The 15,171-nt window shown below is 42.5% G+C and overlaps 1 protein-coding gene and 1 long non-coding RNA gene across 4 annotated transcripts in view; one reads left to right on the top strand and one right to left on the bottom strand.

The window, feature by feature from the left end:
• The window catches only part of LOC140713827 (uncharacterized), a 112,431-nt gene extending 101,159 nt beyond the window's left edge, over window positions 1–11,272 (top strand). Inside the window, exons 3-4 of one of the 2 annotated variants that reach the window (XR_012095742.1) lie at window positions 8,537–8,823; window positions 10,472–11,272. This is a non-coding gene — a long non-coding RNA (uncharacterized lncRNA). Of the gene's footprint in view, window positions 1–8,536; window positions 8,824–9,959 lie in introns of both variants that reach the window. The other variant, XR_012095745.1, reaches the window with a different exon arrangement.
• The window catches only part of bcl2b (BCL2 apoptosis regulator b), a 153,803-nt gene that overhangs the window by 95,023 nt on the left and 43,609 nt on the right, over window positions 1–15,171 (bottom strand). The window lies entirely within an intron of this gene.

Below are 15,171 nucleotides of genomic sequence, written 5' to 3'. Positions count from 1 at the left end.
ACTCGAAGGCAGAATACAAGGTTAATGGCAGGGTTCAATTAACTGTGGGAAGGAACAGAGGGTCTTGGGGCTCATGTTCATAGAGCTATCAAAGTGCTACGCAAGATGATAGGGTGGTAAAGAAGGCGTAAGGTGTGTTGGCCTTCATTAGTTGGGGGATTGAGTTCAAGAGCAGCAAGGTAAAGTTGCAGCTCAATAAAACTCTTTAGTTTGACCACACTTGTGTTCAGTTCTGGTCACCCCATTATAGGAAGGTTGTGGAAGCTTTAGAGAGGGTGCAGAGGAGATTTACCAGGATTGCTGCCTGGATTAGAGAGTATACCTAAAGAGGATAGGTTGAGTGAGCTCAAGCTTTTCTCTTTAGAGAGGAGAAGGATGAGAGGCGACTTGATAGAGGAGTTCAAGATGATAAAAGGCATAAGTTGAGTGGACAGCCAGAGACTTTTCCCAGGGCAGAAATTACTAATACAAGATGTTTGGAGGAATGTATGGGGTGGCGGGGGGGGGGGGGGGGGGGTGGATGTCAGACACAAGTGTTTTTTTATTTTACGGAGGATAGTAAGTGTTTGGAATGCACTGCCAGGGGTGATGGCAGAGGCAGAAACATTAGGGATATTTAGGAGATTCTCAGATAGGCATATGGATAAAATAAAAAGAGAGGGTTGTGTGGGAGGGGAGAGTTAGATTGACCTTTGGATAGTTTAAAGGGTCAGCAAAACACCATGGGCTAAAGGGCCTGTGCTGAGCTGTAATGCTCTATATTCTAACTGCCTTTTATGTGGAACTCACAATCTTTCTTGGAGTTGATGTCAGTAGAGAGAAAACAGGAAGAACTAATAACTAGTACTTAGTCCAGCACTGAGCACCCTACACAACTGTGTTACATGCGATCCAACATTTCCAAGTAGACACAACAACTGCCAATCTACATTGCACATCTACACTACTGTGTAACAGGCACCCAGTTTAATACTGGCCATCCTACACTACTAGGTAGCCAATTCATTATTAACCTTTCAACACAACTGACCAATTTCATCTGACTATACACATATATAAACAGAACAACGTTCTTCCAGACCACAGTGCACCGGCAATACATATATCACACACAGCACATAAAACAAAATACAACCACAAATAAGTTAATGAAATATAATTCAAAATGCATGTAGTGCACAGCACAGGTAAACAGTAAGCCGGTAATTGTAAGCATCCTAACATCTTTATTCTCGGAAGCGTTACTTCTAAAATTCTACTTCATACTTAACTGCTGAAAAATTCTTTATATTGGGAAGTTGATGAAATTTTAAATATTCTGTGAGTAACATCAACAATTAAAGCCACATGCAGCAGAGTAATTAATGCATTTACTTACAGATTATTTTGTTTACTATTAACTCCACGTAGTACATGCATCCCCTTTCAGATCAAAACAACATGCTTCAGAATATAAATAGAGATCTCAAGATAAAGAAAACCGTGGGGGAAGTCTACTTCCCCAAAGTAGCATTTTTAAGGCCACGATGACCTGACTAAGATGATCACAGGATGTTGTCTCACAATATGGTTGATGGTTTTAGAAAGGAAACAAATAAAAATAACATGATTATTGTATGGGAGGAAACCAGTACATAAAGTTCTAACTTGTTCTGATGAAGAAAAACAGCAGAATTTACTATCCTCCTACAGAACTTCTCCCAAAAATTAAAACCATTTTCTGTTATTTCAAAGTTACTCTCTGAATGCTTCAGAAAACTCAGGATTCCTACACGAGAGGCTGGGTTGGAGGTATGGTGGGTGTAGGGCAGGAATTATTGATGGTTAACCCATATTTTTTTTCTCGCCATATGTCAACAGAGAGTTCAAGTTAGGGTTGAACTTGCTGCTTATTCAACCATACACATATATACAGCTAAACAAAATAACGTTCCTCAGCAACCAAGGTGCATAACTCAGTACATACACCTCAGACATCCCATAAAATGATATTAACACAAATATATTAACAGATTTTTAAAAAAGTATTCAGTCGATGTACAAGTTGACATAAAGCGCACGCATACACAACATATAATTAAATATGCAGCAGTATACTGCCACTGGCATTGTCACAGTGGCACAATAGCGTAGTTGTTAACACAATGCCTCATGGTACCAGCAACCCAGATTCATTTCCCACCGCTAGCTGTAAGGATTTGTACATTCCTGCCGTGACTGCATGGGTTCCCGCTGGGAGCGCCGGTTTCCACCCACAGACCAAAGGCATACAGGTTGGTAAGTTAACTGGTCAATGTAAATTGTCCTGCGACTATGTTCAGATTAAATTGGGGTGGCTGGCTGGCTGGCGCAGGGCCAAGAGGGCCTATTCCGCACACTATCTCAATTTTTAAAAAATACATAAATAGTGTGCTGGGTGGTAGCAGGGTGTTCAGGAGTCTCACAGCTTAGGGGGAGAAACTTTTACCCAGTCTAACACTCCTTGTTCTGATGCTGTGGTACCTTCTGCTTGATGCTAGGTCAAAGAGATTGTGGGATGAATGGAAAGGGTCCTTGACCATGCTGGGTTACAAATTCTGGCCCATAAAATAAAGACATATTATAATTTCCCCAGGTCAGCCAACAAGAGTCGCCAAGCATCTTATCAAACTATATAATTCCAGGCTAATCTTTTCCAATCTTCATCTGAAGCCCTAATTAATATCTCTTCTGCCAAACGGCTCGGAAGGAACATCTCGCCCTGATTGTTACTGCCAGAGACCTGATGAAGTCTGTGAAACAGTTGATGAAATGCAGAGATGAGAAAAAAATCTGGTTCAAAGTAAGAGTAATGATGTGGAAGCTCAGCCATCTCCCAGCACAATATCCAGGCTCGGTAAGATTCAGTACACACTCAGCATTGCATTGGTAACTATACACACCGAGCAATGGGTGACCATCTGCCAAAGTGGATTTATTTCTAACCATTCTATCAGATTACGACCCAGCTTGTTATGATGAAGAATGACCTTATGGAAAGGAAAACACGCAACAAAAAAAATAAGGCATATGGATGACAGCTGATTTAAACGCTGAACAGCTAATCTTTCAGGATGCCTCCTACAAATGAGAAAACAAGAAAATCCTCTAGCAGATGGTAAACAAAGTAAATTAGTCTAGAATTATTTTGTTGTCGACAAACAGTATGACTCACTGACTGATTTCAGAAACCATTATTGTTTGGAGGAAGGTTATTGATTGAAAATTTAAATGTATAACCACGTTCAGTATATAATGCAACGCGCACTACATGCTGGAGGAACTCAGCTGGCCAGGCAGCACCTGTGGGAAAAGAGTAAACAGCTGACGTTTTAGGCCGAGCCTCTTCATCGGGACTGGGGGGGGGGAAGGGGTGAGATGCCTGAATTAGATCATAGGGGGAGGGGTAAGAGCCTAGGTGGGATGTGATAGGTGAAACCAGGTGGGTGGGAACAGTCAAGGACTGGAGAAGAAAAGATCTGATAAGAGGGGAGAGTGGACAGTAGGAGAAAGGGAAAGAGGAGCTGGGCCCGGGGCAAGTTATAGGCAGGTGAGACGATGTAAAAGGTCAAGAGTGGGTAATAGAGGAAGGGGCAGGGGCTGTTCACGAGAAGGAGAAATCAATATTCACGCCATCAGGCTGGAGGGTACTGTATATATTTTTATGAATTAAAATTATCATGTTTTGGCTCGTGCTTTATCTGACCAAGTGTATTCTCAGTCTGCCATGAAAAGGCATGAAAAGATGGGTTTTTTAAAATGATCCAGTTCAGACCACAACAGAATACTGATGTTGCAGTTATGCAACATTGTGAAGCGCTGTGTCATTCCATAATGCAAAACAATCAGACCACTTACTTGCAATTGTGACAATGCATGAAGCAACACCTAACACTTGTAACAAGACAGCCAAGCTCAGTTGCCCAACCTAAACGCCCACAAGAAAAGTCTACGCTGGTCTGGAGGTGCCAATGCACACGGTCAGGATAAGCTGCAGAAGGTTGCAAACTCAGCCAGCTTCATCATGGACACGAGCCTCCTCACCAGCAAGGACATCTTCCAAAGGCAGTGCCTCAAGAAGGCAGCAATCAACAGTAAGGACCTTCACCATCTGAAACATGCCCTCTCCTCGTCACAACTACCAGGGAGGTGCAGGAAACCGAAAAAACTTAACATTAGAAACAACTTCGTAACCTCCATATTAAGACATGAATGATTCATGAACCCATGAACACTACTTCCCAATATTGCACTTTTGTTTTAGATTTCTTACAGTAACATGTAATATATTTCATGCATTGCACTGTACTGCTGCCACAATACAACAAATTATATGACATAGGTCAGTCAGAATCAGATTTATTATTACTGACATACGTCATGAAATAAATCTGATAATGAATCTGATTCAGAGCTGTGAGAAGAGAATTCTGCATTCCCTTAATACCAGGCTCAATCATCTGCTAGTTTAGGTAATTATGAAAGTTTCATTGGGTCTTGTACATAAAGTCGTGCATTCATCTCGAACCAACTCTTCAGAACATAGTCAAATCTAAAAAGTCAGCTTATCTGTATGCTTTACAGGTAGTTCACACATAGAGAAACAGAATCAGTTTCAATATCACCAGCATGTATTGCAAGATTTATTGACTTTGTGGCAGCAGTACAATGCAATACATAATAACAGGGGAAAAAAGTGAATTACAGTAAATATATATATATTTATAGCTAGATAAAATAGTGAAATAATTAGTGCAAAGATAGAAATAAAAAAGTAGTGAGATAGTGCTCATGGGTTCAATGTCCATTTAGAAATCGGATGGCAGAGGGGAAGAAGCTAATCCTGAATCATTGAGTGTGTCCCTTCAGGCTCCTGCATCTCCTTCCTTATGGTAGCAAAGAGAAGAGGGCATGCCCTGGTTGATGGGGGCCCTTAATGATAGACTCCGCCATTTTAAGGCATTGCTCCTTGAAGATGCCCTGGATACTACGGAGGCGAGTGCTTATGATGGAACTGACTAAGTTTACAACCGTCTGCAGTTTTCTTTGAGCCTGTGCAGTGGCAACCCCACCCCCAGCTTCTCCCATACCAGATGCTGATGCAGCCAGTTAGAATGCTCTCCATGGTACATCCGCAGAAATTTGACTGTTTGTTAGGAAGCCACCATGTGGCAACAGTTATATTAATCCAATAAACGTGAGCAAGCATCTCCTCCTGAGAACTTTCACTGGATGTCAGAATAGCTGTAACAAGGGCAACAAAGGATGCCATACTAAAGTCGTTGCTCCATCTGAGACTCCTCCAGTCTTTTCTTAAGAAGCATTATCAGAATATTTCCAAAACCTGGAATTATTCCATCAAAACTAAAATCTAATTTGATTCATTGTCAACAAATTGGCTGCACCATCTGTCTACATAATAGAAAACACTCGTAGGTCATAAAACCTTCGGTGTGGAGGATGTGACTGACTGTACTGAACATTTTATTTTACAATGCGAGGCTTCATTTTCCCAAGGAAATCGATGCTGTCGTTTTTATTCCTTTATGCCCTTTATTTTTTCCTTCTTTCCTTTAGAAAGGGTTAGAAAGAAAGATTAGCTTTATTTATACAGGTGTCCCCCCGCTTTAGGAGTGTTCACTTTACGCCACTTCACTTTTACAAAAGACCTACATCAGTAACCTGTTTTCGCATTGCAAAGAGGATTTTCGCTTTTACGAAAATTTTTCCCGTATAAATTAATGGTTCTTCGCTTTACGCCATTTTGGCTTAAGAAAGGTTTCATAGGAACGCTCTACCTTTGTAAAGGGGGGGGGGGGGGGGAACTCCTGTACATCATAGCATACAGTGAAATACGTCACTTGTGTCAAATCAAATCAGTGAGGTTTACGCTGAGGGCAAGTGTCCCCTACAACTTACTAGCCCTAACCTGTACAACTTTGGAAAATGAGAGGAAACCGGAGGGAATCCACACAGACACATGAAGAATTCCTGAGAGACGGCAGCAGGAATTGAACCTGGATTGGTGATCACCGACATTGTGAAGTGATTGTGCCAACCTATATGCCACCATGCTGCCCACATGGCTTCCTAACAAGGCAACAAGCAGTCTGTCAGGAAGCCATCACATGGCAACTGTTATTATTAATCCAACTCAGTAAGTGTGAGGAAGCATCTCCTCGTGAGTACTTCCACGGGATGCGAGACTGGATGACAAGGGCAGCATTTAACTTCTATCCCTGATTATTCTCAGGAAGACAGTAATGGGTCATATCCTAAACAACCACAGTCCTTCTGTGAAGGTAATCCCTCAGTGCTAGGAATGGGCCCAATCACCACAAAGAACTAGTGATAACAACAAAGAAATGGCGATACACATCCAAGTGCAATTTGAGGGAAACGGATAGGCGGTTGGAACTGCTGTGAGAATATCCTGACAGTCTGGTTCCTTAAGGTTGCTACAAGTCGGGGCTGGTAGTGGGGATAAGTTCCCACAGCCTATTAAATGCTCCCAATGGCGTGCATCTCAAATAACCTTTATCAACCAAGTCAAGCTTTTGGCCTTCATGTCTGGCTTACTGACTAAGCCCAGTGGAACCCTTTCCACTGACAGGAGAATGGGCAATGGCACCTTAAAACCAGTTGCTTCACACAGATGTGGTTGGCAGCTCACCTCAGAGGAGGAAAACGCTCGATCTCAAACCTCCACCGCCTTGCGGCTGTAGCCAGTCACAGGGAAAACCTCAGGGAGCAAACCCCAAGGAATAATCTGGAACCACAGACCCCAAGGCACAGAGTTGAATTCAACGCTGACTAGCAACTCCTGTGATGTGGCTGGCACTGAGCTGTGTCGGTTTCTGCTGTCCCTTTAGATTCAGCCACTGCACAGAGAGGGCAACAGCTTGCTCTTCCTATTATTCTGCCCTGGCTTGCACGTCACATAAACAGCAGGAACATGAACAACATCCATGGTTGACCCCAGCCAATGGAAGGCCTCAGTGTTAGTCTGATGTGGAAGGGAAGGGCAAGATTGGTCTTAACGGTACATTAAGAGGCCAGCACAACATCGTGGGCCGAAGGGCCTGTACCATACTTTTCTACGCACAGTGTAATACATACAAATGCTGGAGGACCTCAGTGGGTCAGGCAGCAGAAGCAGGTAGGGGAGGGTTAGGAGCACAAGCTTGAAGGTGATAGGTGAAGCGAGGTGGGTGGAGGAGGGGGATAAACAGGGAGGCGAAAGGTGGAAAAGGGAAAGGGCTGAAGGAGGAGGAATCGGAGAGGAGAGGAGAGTGGACCATGGGTGTAAGGGAAGAAGGAGGGATCAGATAGAAGAGGAGAATGGACCATGGGTGTAAGGGAAGAAGGAGGGATCGGATAGAAGAGGAGAATGGACCATGGGTGTAAGGCATATATGTCAAACTCAAGGCCCGCGGTGGAATTATCTTTGGCCCGCGAGATAATATCTAATTACTATTAAAGCTGGCCCCAGTAATCGAAGCGCCTATGGCGTATGATATGGCTAATGCTGAGTTTATTCAGGTACCAGGTTTTCAGGGTTTTTAGTGTTTATTCGGCAGTCTTGCTCGGCAGTCTTCTTCATAAGAAACCGAACTTGTAAAGTGAAACACTTTGTAGTTATAGCAGAGACTGAGACACATGAGAGCAGGCTGAAAAAACGGAGGCAACGAAAGCTGCGTTCGCACGCGTCCGACTGATCCGGCCCGTATGAAGCTGCATTTTGCTCAATCCAGCCCGTGACCTAAAATGAGTTTGACACCCCTGGTGTAAGGGAAGGAGGAATCAGAGAGGAGAGGAGAGTGGACCATGGGTGTAAGGGAAGGAGGGGTGGTGATAAGCAGGTAAGGAGAAGAGGTAAGAGGCCAGGGAGGGGAATGCAAGATGAGTGAAGAGGAGGAGGAAAAATTAACAAAGTTAGAGAAGTCGACGTTCATGCCATCAGATAGGAGGCTACCCAGACAGCTAATGAGGTGCCCTATGTTTTATGAATGTTACAAATATAATTACCACCAAAGTAATATGGTGATACAAAATATTACAGAAAATAAGCATACAATTATATATGTATTCAATCAAAAATTTGCAGAAATGTAAAAGGAAAAGAAAGTTGGCGTGCAGGTGTTATTTGCTTAGAGATGGCGATACTGTTATTCTGGGCAATCCCCATTTTCAAGTTAATCCCCTTTTATAATTAAAGATTTCTGATAAGCACAGAACTAAATATCTGAAGGCGATGTTTAAAAGATCATGATATATAAAAGGGTGTTTTTCCTTTCAATGACTCATGCAGTAAACTGGGAAATGTTTTATCAAACAAAAGAAATCAGCAATTCACCTTCATGCATCCGCAGAGGAGTGAAGAGGAATGTCAAATGAATAATTTCACTGAGATAACATGCTGGTGTAAATGAGTGAACGACAAGTATGAAAGTATTAAAAAAATCAACCTTGGAAACATCTGTGTGCATTATTTAAAGCATTGTGTCTATTTCCTCAGCTTTAGAGAGGGTGCAGAGGAGATTTACCAGGATTCTGCTTGGACTGGAGAGGCTATCGTATCAGGATAAGTTGAGCAAGCTAAGGCTTTTCTTTTTGGAGCAAAGAAGGACGAGAGTTGACTTGATAGAGGTGCATAAGATGATAAAAGGCATTGGTCAAGTAGACAACTGGAGTTCAGAGATCAAATCCGGTGCCCTTCCGTAAGGAGTCTTTGTACGTCCTCCCCATGGAATGCCCGTTTCCTCCAGATCACCAGCTTCCTCCCACACTCCAAAGATGTACTGGGTAGGTTAACTGGTCATTTATTTTAATTGTCCCTTGTTTAGGTCACGGTTAAATCAGGATTGTCAGGGCGATGCAGCTTGAAGGGCCAACTCCGCGCTGTATCCCAAATAAAATAAAATAACAAATAAGATTTTTACCCCCAGGATGAAAATGGCTAATAATTTGAATGGGATTGCAGGAAACTATGGAGGGGGGTTTGCTAGAGATTATTATGTTATTTTATTTTATTTTAACACAGAGTGTGATGGGTGCATGGAATACACTGCCAGAGGTGATGGTGGAGGCAGATACATTGTGGACATTTAATGCATTCCTTGAGCGGTACATGAATGATATTAAAAATGGAGGGCACTGTAGAAAGGAAGGGTTGGATTGATCTCAGAGTAGGTTAAAAGGTTGACACAACATTATGGGCCAAAGGGCCTGTATTATGCTATAATGCTCTATGTTCTATTTGATATTGCACTTAAAAAGGATTGAGATCTTTCAAATGAACAGCCAAATTGCTAATTATGCCACACAGAATATTCTAAAGGAATGAAAGAAATAAGAAATATCAGAATCAGATTTATCATCTTATATGTAAAACTAAATAAGTGCAAAAAGAAAACAAAAAATAGTGAGGTGTTGTCCGTAGTTCATTATCCTTACAGAAATTTGATGGAAGAGGGGAAGAACCTGTTCCAACAATGTAGAATGTGTGTCTTCAGACTCTTGTGCTTTCTCTCTGATAGCATTAATGAGAAGGCGTATAGTAGCCATTCTGAAATTTGCACACAGCAAGCACCCACTAGCAATGTGAATCAGATGGTCTAACTTAGTGATGGGAGCTGACAGCTGAACAATTGCCAGGAACCAGGGAAAACTCTTTAGCTCTTCTTTGTAAAGTGTCAAGGGGGTTTTACATCCATCTGAGAGAGCAGATGTGACCTTTGGATTGATGCCGTGCCCCATGGGTGTGACTCTTACACCTACCTCAGTGTCCTCACAAATCCTACAGATTATCAAGATAGGCTTTTGACAAATCCCTGAAGTAGGACTTTAAACTATAATCATTTGCCTCAGAGGTATCAGCAATAGATAGTATGAAAGGAACTCAATACTGCACCAACATTCATTGTTTAATCTCCTTTCAGGAGTAGGATGTGGACTGAGAAGCGGGCGTCTAGACCAGGCCGCAGCAGATGCTGGAAATCCAACATAAAAATGCAAAATGCTGCAGGATTAAAGTCAGGAACAATGAAAACTGAGTACATGTTATAACACAACTGAGAACATGTAAAATAAAAATCAAACATGTAGAAAGTTGGCAAAGAGGGAACGGTGGGGAAATAATGGGATTTTTTTCTGATCTGTATGTAGCTTAAATATTTAGTATTTGTTTTTTTTTAATTTTCTGTCTCCACTCCCCGTTCTCCTTTGCCTTCCATTTAAAATTTACTATAATGTTCAGTAAACAGTGAAAAAAAATTAAATCAGATCAATATTTTGTGTGACTACCTTTGCCTTTAAAACTGCGCCAATTCTGTTAGCTACATTGTTGTGCAGTTTTATAAGATTGCTGCAAATATCTTGGAGAACTTGCTACAGTTCTGCTGCAGACTTGGCTGTCTCACTTGCTTCTCTCTCTCTCGCTCTCTCTCCCCAGGTAATCCCAGCCTCAATGACATTGAATCAGAGCTCTGTGGAAACCATATTAAAGATCTAGGGTGCCAAGACCAAGGAGATGGTGGTGGACTTTAGGAGATCTAGGCCTCATATGGAGCCAGTGATCATTAATGGAGAATGTGTGGAACAGGTTAAGACCTACAAGTATCTGGGAGTACAGTTAGACGAGAAGCTAGACTGGACTGCCAACACAGATGCCTTGTGCAGGAAGGCACAGAGTCGACTGTACTTCCTAAGAAGGTTGGCGTCATTCAATGTCTGTAGTGAGATGCTGAAGATGTTCTATAGGTCAGTTGTGGAGAGCGCCCTCTTCTTTGTGGTGGCGTGTTGGGGAGGAAGCATTAAGAAGAGGGACGCCTCACGTCTTAATAAGCTGGTAAGGAAGGCGGGCTCTGTCGTGGGCAAAGTACTGGAGAGTTTAACATCGGTAGCTGAGTGAAGGGCGCTGAGTAGGCTACGGTCAATTATGGAAAACTCTGAACATCCTCGACATAGCACCATCCAGAGACAGAGAAGCAGTTTCAGCGACAGGTTACTATCGATGCAATGCTCCTCAGACAGGATGAAGAAGTCAATACTCCCCAATGCCATTAGGCTTTACAATTCTACCGCCAGGACTTAAGAACTTTTTAAAAGCTATTATTAATGCTTTTTGAGATAGTGATTTAGATGCATATCATATTTTTTACTGAGTTAAGTATTGTATGTAACTAGTTTTGCTACAACAAGTGTATGGGACATTGGAAAAAAGTTGAATTTCCCCATGGGGATGAATAAAGTATCTATCTATCTATCAATCTATCTATCTAAGACTTCTGCACAGTATTGCATATTTCATTATAATTTATTGTAAATGTTATGTATTATACTGTACTGCTGCTGCAAAACAACTTCCACATCCCAAGTCAGCGATAATGAACCTGATACCGATTCAAGACATTAACTACACTCAGTAAACTCCGGTGAGCAAATCAAATCATTCCTGCACGTTCTCAAAACAGTACAGATGATCGGCATAGCCACGGTGGGCTCACAGTTCTGCTTCTGTGCTGAATGGAGTCCAATGGCAATCTCTACCCCTGTCCATTTCACATGGAGTAAAATGTTGAAAGATATTTTCAAACCCTTCTTGAAAAGTTGCGACATCTTGCCCGACTCCTTTGGTTCACCGGCCCAAGATTGCAGCAGCGTTCAAGACTGGATTAAGAACCCTGAGCCCGTGCATCTATGTTCACAGAAACCCAGGGAAGAATGCAGAAGTAAACTCCTCACATCCAGCTGCCTTGTCAAACAGTTCCTGCCCTCACTGCTTTCATCAAAGGCCACAGAGCAGAAGTGAAAGCAAAGCATCCTTGATCCTAAGGAATGCCTGAAGAAATGAGAGATTAAGTTTGTTAAATTTGCTGAATTTCAAGTTCCTCCACTTGGTAAACCAAAAGCTGATAAAGGGTCTCGGCCCGAAACGTCGACAGTGCTTCTCCCTATAGATGCTGCCTGGCCTGCTGTGTTCCACGAGCATTTTGTGTGTGTTGTTGTTTGAATTTCCAGCATCTGCAGATTTCCTCGTGTTAGCTGATAAAGGAGCCACCTCAGAAACCTTATGTCATCTCTCTTTAGTGAACCAAATTTCAGAAGAATACCAACATCGGGAAGGTATGAGGAGAAACAGATAGGGAAGAGTCTGCTGTAAACAGAGTCCAGTGTCAAACCATTGAGTGTGACCATCGAAGCCTGCTGTTAATTTCAATACTTCTAGGCTATACTATGACATGCTAAGAAATATCTGGTTTTTTGGGCATCCCAACCTACACGGAGTATCAATTTACAAAGAACTTGTTTCTCTCAAGATTTGGCACTTGTCAAATCTGTCATTAGTTTGAATAAACTTGGCAGGCAATCCATTGGGGGAATTCTGTTATTAGCAGTCAAATAGAGTCACATTTTTCCTCTCCTATCAGATTACTACTTCTTCAGCCTATCCAACCTTTTCCACCCATCAGTAGCAGCTTCTCACTTCATTCCCCCCTCTCCCACCCATCCACCTTCCCTCTCGCCTGCCAGCACGGACTCCATCCCCTCTCCTCACCTTCTTAGTCTGGCTTCTTCCGCCCTTCCTTTCCAAATCTGATTTGGACCAAAACAATGACTGTACATTCTCCTCCACGGATGCTGCCTGACCTGCTAAGTTGCTTCAGCATTTTGCGTAGGCTGCTCTGAATAAATGTTTCCAGCAGAAGCTGGAGGTCCGACGTTTTTTAATATTATAGTAAAATGATTGAAGATTTATGAAGCACAAACAAATGGTCCATAGGTTCTTCATCATTCACAACTCTCAGTCACCTTGCCAAGTTTTGAGTAATACTTTTTTTTAACATTACATTGAAAAAGCATGGACATAAATTAGATTTGAACTTTGCCAAAGTCAAAACCACACATAACCATCGTGGTTGTCTACACAGATCCGACTTCACCCCCTAACTAAACTATTGTTTCTATTGGAGGCTAGATTAGCCACATTAGCTGGATTAGTGATCATTCAACAGCCTTAAGAGACCATTTACTTAATTGGGTTCATTGTTTTGCTGCGATGGCGCCTATGAAGGTAATGTGTTGATACCGGAGAGAAAAGAACATTACAGCTTTTGAAAATTGTAAACCACCAGCAGTAGCTGCACATAATTGCTCCTGCCGAAGGGTCTTGGCCAAAATGTCAGCTGTACTTTTCTCCCCCCCACCCCCCCCAATGCTGCCCGGCCTGCTGAGTTCCTCCAGCATTTTGTGTGAGTTACATGATGGTTCCTGTTTAGTTGGACCTTGCTTGAAACATTCATGGAACTTTCAGACTACAGAGAGAAGGTAAGGGATACACCATAAATAAGATGATGGTATTAATCCCTTCTATTGGCGTCCCGCAATGAAGTTTAAATACCACTTTGACCGGTTAAGCATGACTTACCCTAGAAAAAAAATCCACAATGATACTGCTGGAATGCTGAAGTTAGGCACAGCCTCTCACTAATACTTAACACTGAAGCATCACATAGGGCTATAAAGAGAGCTTTTGGCACATTATAAACACGAGAAAGTCTGCAGTTGCTGGAAATTCAAAGCAACATACACCAAATGCTGCAAGAGCTCAGCAGGTCAGTCAGCATCTATGGAAGTGAATGAACAGTCGATGCTTTGGGGCCAAGACCCTTCTTCAGGACTCTTTAGCCTTCATAAATCAACATGCTGAGTGCAGGAGTTAGGATGTTATGCTGAAGTTGTATAAGACATTGGTGAGGCTTAATTAGGAGAACTGGGTGTAGCTTCAGTCACCTACCGCCAGGAAAAATCTCAGTAAGATTATAACAGTGCAGAGAAAATTTACAAGGATTTGCCAGGGTTTGAGGACCCAAGTTATAGGGAAAGGGTGAGTAGTTTAGGACTTTATTCTCCAGAGCAGAGGAGAAAGAGGGGAGATTTAATCATGTGTGCCCTTTTTCCCAGGGCTGAAATGGTGAACATGAGAGGGCACAGTTTTAAGGTGCTTGGAAGTAGGAATAGAGGAGATGTCAGGGGTAAGCTTTTTTTAAAAAAACACAGAGTGGTGAAAGTGTGGAATGGGCTGCTGGCAACAGTGGTGGAGGCGGATACAATAGGGTCTTTTAAGAGACTCTTGGATAGGTACAACAAGCTTAGAAAAACAGAGGGCTATGGGTAACCCTAGGTAACTTCTAAAGTAAGTGCATGTTCAGCAGAGCATTGTGGGCTGAAGGGTCTGTATTGTGCTGTAGGTTTTCTATGTTTCTATGTTGATAGTGTATACAAAATTATGAGGGGTATTGATTGGGTAAATGCAAGTAGGCTTTTTCCACTAAAGTTGAGTGAGACTAGAAGTCATGGGTTAAGGAGGAAAGGTAAAATGTTTAAGGAGAACATGAGGGGGAACCTCTTCACTCAGTGTAACGAGCTGCAGCAGAAGTGATGGATGTGAGTTTGATTTCAACATCTAAGAAAACTTTGAATAGGTACATGGATGGCTGTGGGGTATGAAGGACAATGGTGTGGGTGCAGGTCAAAGGGACTAGAGAGATTAATAGTTTGCATGAACTACATCAGCTGGCCAGTGGTGTAGAGGCATCAGCACCGGCCTTTGAGACGAGTGGTTCAAATCCAGCCGGCCCCTTGCATGCTTTCCATCCATGCTGGGTTGGGCGTTGAGCTAGCAATCTATTGCATCCACTGAAAATCTGTTGCAACTCGGCCTCGCAGAAAAACAAACACTAAGGAAACAGCAAAAAAAAAGCCGCCCGATGCGCCACAGGGTGCAAAAAGGAACATTAACAAATGGACTAGATGGACCGAAGGGCCTGTTTCTGCGCTGTAGTGTTCTGTGACTCTATGACCTTTAGGAAGAACCACTCTAACAGAATGATGCTCAGGTACTGAACTGTTAGGAGTTGAAAGGAATTAATAACTCAATGGCTCAGCTTTAAATGACCGACATGTTCTGAGCAGATTTACTACTTTCCTACATATCTCAGGCCTCTCAAGGTCCAACCCTAAGTCCCCGTTGTGAGAGGTGGAAATGGGTAAGGCTGGTCAACAGGGCTATGGTGAAGCTTTAGAGGCTAATCCCTTGTACAGTGGATGCAATAGATTGCAGACGGGATGATGAACTCCCATTGTACCATC

The sequence above is a fragment of the Hemitrygon akajei genome, chromosome 20 (assembly GCF_048418815.1).
Source record: "Hemitrygon akajei chromosome 20, sHemAka1.3, whole genome shotgun sequence".
In the NCBI taxonomy this organism is placed as follows: domain Eukaryota; kingdom Metazoa; phylum Chordata; class Chondrichthyes; order Myliobatiformes; family Dasyatidae; genus Hemitrygon; species Hemitrygon akajei.
The sequence above is the reverse complement of the archived record's forward strand: the minus strand, read 5'-3'. Positions and strand labels throughout refer to the sequence as shown.